Here is a 6,000-nt window from a genome sequence, read left to right on the forward strand (position 1 = left end):
CCTTACCTGCCAAAATAAAAAGTTTAGTTTATAGTGATGTATGGGAAAAAGAGAAAGGGAAAAGAGAAGAGAAAGACTGGGAAATACGAGGAAAAGGATGGAAAAGGAACGGAGAAATGGGAGCAAGGGGTCAACAGACATGAGGATTGGAAGAGGCTAAATCAGGGCCTCAACTGTGCTGCACGGAACGGCGTCTGTTTTCATTGGGGGTGGGGAGTCGGGAGGGATTCAGAGTGTGGGTGACGACACAGAAGTCACGTGCTTTACCAGAGGCTCGAGATGACTTAGATAAACAAGCTCACTAACATAAACCACCATTGGAACCTCATTTGCCAGTAGCAAAATATAATAATAGTTTTTTTTACCCTTTTATCTGGCAACAAAACTGACACTTTTTTTTACACAATACCTGCAGTCGGAATGCAAAAAAAAACACAACTGAGGACAGTGCATACATTATCAGAGTTGTGTTTTTTTGCATTCCGACTGCAGGTATTGTGGTCAATGCAAACATGACTCCTTGTAAAAAAAGGTGTCAGTTTTGTTGCCAGATAAAAGGGCAAAAAAACAATTATAACATAAACCAGACAACTAATTCATTTAATCTCAATCTTGTTTGCAGATATATTCTCTCATCTCAATCCAGTACATCTCTCTTGTCTGATGTCTCTTCTGTCATCTCACTTGGAGTTTAGAAATCAAACGTTTTGTTGTGGGTTCCCACCGACCACAGCACCCACACAAAGCAACATGGAATTGGTCAAACCATGCCAATGCAGCAGGTCCCTCCTGAAAAAAAAGTCCTGAGACTCCGCGAGGCATTCATGGAAAAATAAATTACAATATTGTTGATTTTTTTTATTCAGCTGTTTAGCAGGGTCGGCTAAAGGGCTGTATTTGTGGGATGAAGGATTATCTCAGCTCAACGACATGGTGGTGATGATATGGATAGTGGTGGCGTAGGGCCGTGAGTGATGGAGACTGCATGAGATAACTTTCATCCAACAGCGAATAGACCATGGCTAATGTTACATTGACTGCTGTTGATTAAGAGATGGATTGAGACGTGGCTTGACCAGTACGGGATGGAGACGACCTTCATCCAACATCCAACAGCGAATAGACCATGGCTAATGCTACATTGACTGCTGTTGATTAAGAGATGGATTGAGACGTGGCTGGACCAGTACGGGATGGAGACGACCTTCATCCAACATCCAACAGCGAATAGACCATGGCTAATGCTACATTGACTGCTGTTGATTAAGAGATGGATTGAGACGTGGCTGGACCAGTACGGGATGGAGACGACTTTCATCCTAAAAGCGAATAGACCATGGCTAATGAAACATTTACTGCTGTTGATTAAGAGATGGATTGATACGTGGCTGGAACAGTACGGGATGGAGACGACTTTCATCCTAAAAGCGAATAGACCATGGCTAATGAAACATTTACTGCTGTTGATTAAGAGATGGATTGAGACGTGGCTGGAACAGTACGGGACGGATACGACCTTCATCCAACAGCGGATAAACCATGGCTGCTGCTCATAACGTCTCCACATGACGGCGGCAAATTGCAAGCAATTAACCTGTGACCCCATCAGCACCACCGTTCCATCGCTCCTCTCTTTCTCTTCGTGTTTAGAAATTCCCACCACTTATCCCCCCATCCGCCGCCACTCATCTCGCGAGCCCTGGATTTTGACATTGAAGCAAATGAGAATCTTCAGAACACGAGCTACATTATCACATTAACATCAATTAATATCGGATGTGCGGTCTTATGCAGAGCAGTTACTTGGAAGGGAGCGGTGGCGCTTTGGTTAGCGCGTCCGCCCCGCTCACGTTGAACATACTTCAGCCACGTCGGCAAGTGCGGCATCGTGAGCGTTCGGACATCACTGGCCACGGATGAAGAGTTATAGTCGTTCACACGGGAATCGAACTCGCGTCGCCGAGTTTGGAGCACGCTAACCGCCGCGCCACCGCTCCCCCAGCCGATGACAGTACTCGGCTGTATACAGACAGCATAGTAAACAAACTAACTACGCTGCTGCTGCACAAACAACAACGCAAACACATTTTTTTTCAGTTAACAATGGTTTAAATGTGCCATTAAGAAGGTGCCATTGCCCGAAACGTCGTCTATTGTACATTTTTCTTATTAAGGCCACAGTGTTATTGGCGAATGTGTTGAGTGTTACTTTCAATACATAGTAAGATAAGTACAGCATGCATAATATGGCAATGTTTTTGGCTTGACATATGGTTAATGACGATGCTGGGATATGATTTCGCTCATCACTATGTTTCGCCAACGCAATCCCTTATTATACCACGGTATACATTCTCCGAATTATAAGACGCTCTGGAAAGTAATAAGCAACTCCAAAACGTGTGCGTGGTGTCAACTCTGGTCACAGAGGACAAAGATCCCCCGTGTAGGCTTCAACAGACTGTCGGGGCAAGTGGTGTTTGCGAACACCTTTTCAAGCTCCGGCATACTACGAGGGGGGGGGCAACACCACGCCCAGCCCCCTTTGTTTCTCCAGTGCTGATGTTTACACACCACACCAGGTCGTAGTTCAAGGCTGAGCCGACCTAGGGGAGACCCAAGACCAGTTTAAATATTCGCCACTGTTATTGGTCAAATCTTGATTTAAAGCTTTCGTGACTACAGGAATTCATATTCTTTGGGTCTTTGGGTAAAGCCACCTGCTTCAGCAGTTCTCACCTGATGACGACTGCTTGTGTTGCGATCGAAACGTCGTGATATTGTGATTATTTTTTATTATTTTTATTCTATCTACGTGGCTTTACCGAAAGACCCAAAGAATATACTGTTATTGGTCGTGAGCGAGAATCGAACTGGTACCACCGGGTTCGTAACAGTGTGCTAACCACTGCACCACCGCTCCCCACTAAATTTGGTCCGACACACATATCGACCGGATAATAAGACGCACCTCCAAATGTTTCTTTAAACACGGGAAATGAAAGTGCGTCTTATAATCCGAAAAATGTGTATGTTCGTGGGAACCACTTTTGGCCGCGGAGTTAAATTCCTGAGCGGCAGTTTCTGTACAAAACAATGATGGTGTGGTGATGATGATTAAGATCACGATGAAAATGCTAATGATATACTGTAATCTGCTATTGCTGATACTCGTTAATTGTATTTGTCAACAACACCGCTTTTAAAGGAAAGGTACTGTATATAATGGGCGACGTTTCGGGCAATGGTCCTTCATAATGTTGAGGGATTCATATGTTGTTTTTTTTTATTGTGGTTGTGCACCACTGGCGAGGCAGCAGCATCGCCAAATAGTTTGATCAATTCTATTTAATCAGCTCAAGAGACCGTTATATCTCAAGTCTCATTTGGAAGTGATCCGGGAATGTTGAAAGATGATTAAGAATGCTGCTGCTGATGATGGTATTTGTGATATGCTGCAGATGATACGATTGCAATGCTGCTGATGTGATTATCATATGCCGCTGATGGTGATGCTGCTGCTGATGATGCGATGGTGATGCTGCTGCTGCTGCTGAAAATGACGCACAGCTTTCATCAGCGTTGCACGGAGTTTGCGTGAGGTCGCATTTCCCCATCGCCCGCCTCTTCCCCCTCCCCTCTCTCCCCTCCCTCCCACCCTCCCCTCCATCTCCCCCTTCGCTCATCCATCTCGCTACTCTCTCCCTCACACTCCCCCGAACTCTCCCTTCTCTCTCTCTCTCTCTCCCCTCCTCACTCTGATCTCTCGCTCCCCCTCCCCTCTCATCTCTCACGCTCTCCCTCCACTCTCGTTCTCAACCGATATTCCCTCCCCTTACTCCCTTCCCCACTCTCCCCTCTCTCGAACTCTCTTCCACACTCTCCTCTCCCCCTCTCTGCGTCTCCCTCGCTCTCTCCTGTTTTCAGAATCTCGCTCTCCCACCCCTTCTCTCCCACCGTGTTGTCCAGATCACACATCACACAACAAGACAAAGACCCCCCCCCCCCTATAGCAATGAATATGCTTTTGGGGCAAGTGCTGTTAGCGAGCACATTTGAAGGCCGGTGCATCACAAGAGTGGTCAACACCACGCGCAGCCGCCTTTGTCTTCCCAGTGCTGATGTTTACACATTGCAACCAGGTATTCATTTGAGCCTGAGTCGACCTAGGGGAGGCCCAGGACCGGTTCGAATATTTTCCACTGTTATTGGTCGTGAACGGGAATCGAACTCCGGTTGAACCCGCGCTCTTCGAACCCGGCATCCCCTAGGTCGACTCAACCTCAACTGAATGCCTGGTAAGACGTGTAAACATCGAAACTAGGGAGACAAAGGCGGCCGGGCGTGGTGATGGCCACCCAGCCCCTCGTGCGCCGTGTCGGCCTTCATAGGTGCTCACTAACAGCACTTGCCCTAACGGTGTTTTAAAGGCTACGCGGGTGATCTTTCTCTTTACGTGCGAGTGCGTAGCACCGCGCACGCTCTGCGCGCACGTGATTATTATGCAAGTGCGTGTGTGATGCGGGGTGTGTGTGTAATGCGGGGTGTGTGTGTGTGTGATGCGGGGTGTGTGTGTGTGTGATGCGGGGTGTGTGTGTGTGTGATGCGGGGTGTGTGTGTGTGTGTGCTGCACACAGGGTGTGTGTGTGTGTGCTACACACAGGGTGTGTGTGTGTGTGCTACACACAGGGTGTGTGTGTGTGTGTGCTACACACAGGGTGTGTGTGTGTGTGCTGTACACAGGGTGTGTGTGTGTGCTACACACAGGGTGTGTGTGTGTGCTGTACACAGGGTGTGTGTGTGTGTGTGCTACACACAGGGTGTGTGTGTGTGTGCTAGACACAGGGTGTGTGTGTGTGCTGTACACAGGGTGTGTGTGTGCTGCACACAGGGTGTGTGTGTGTGCTACACACAGGGTGTGTGTGTGTGTGCTAGACACAGGGTGTGTGTGTGTGCTGTACACAGGGTGTGTGTGTGCTGCACACAGGGTGTGTGTGTGTGCTACACACAGGGTGTGTGTGTGTGCTACACACAGGGTGTGTGTGTGTGTGTGCTACACACAGGGTGTGTGTGTGTGCTACACAGGGTGTGTGTGTGTGTGCTACACACAGGGTGTGTGTGTGTGCTACACACAGGGTGTGTGTGTGTGCTGTACACAGGGTGTGTGTGTGTGCTACACACAGGGTGTGTGTGTGTGCTACACACAGGGTGTGTGTGTGTGCTGTACACAGGGTGTGTCTGTGTGCTACACACAGGGTGTGTGTGTGTGTGCTACACACAGGGTGTGTGTGTGCTGTACACAGGGTGTGTGTGTGTGCTACACACAGGGTGTGTGTGTGTGCTGTACACAGGGTGTGTGTGTGCTACACACAGGGTGTGTGTGTGTGTGCTACACACAGGGTGTGTGTGTGTGCTGTACACAGGGTGTGTGTGTGTGCTACACACAGGGTGTGTGTGTGTGCTGTACACAGGGTGTGTGTGTGTGTGTGCTACACACAGGGTGTGTGTGTGTGTGCTACACACAGGGTGTGTGTGTGTGCTGTACACAGGGTGTGTGTATGTGCTGCACACAGGGTGTGTGTGTGTGCTACACACAGGGTGTGTGTGTGTGTGTGCTACACACAGGGTGTGTGTGTGTGTGTGCTACACACAGGGTGTGTGTGTGTGCTACACAGGGTGTGTGTGTGTGTGCTAAACACAGGGTGTGTGTGTGTGCTACACACAGGGTGTGTGTGTGCTACACACAGGGTGTGTGTGTGTGCTACACACAGGGTGTGTGTGTGTGCTGTACACAGGGTGTGTGTGTGTGCTACACACAGGGTGTGTGTGTGTGCTACACACAGGGTGTGTGTGTGTGCTGTACACAGGGTGTGTCTGTGTGCTGCACACAGGGTGTGTGTGTGTGTGCTACACACAGGGTGTGTGTGTGCTGTACACAGGGTGTGTGTGTGTGCTACACACAGAGTGTGTGTGTGTGCTGTACACAGGGTGTGTGTGTGC

This window comes from Lampetra fluviatilis, chromosome 32 (genome assembly GCF_964198595.1).
Source record: "Lampetra fluviatilis chromosome 32, kcLamFluv1.1, whole genome shotgun sequence".
Lineage (NCBI taxonomy): Eukaryota > Metazoa > Chordata > Hyperoartia > Petromyzontiformes > Petromyzontidae > Lampetra > Lampetra fluviatilis.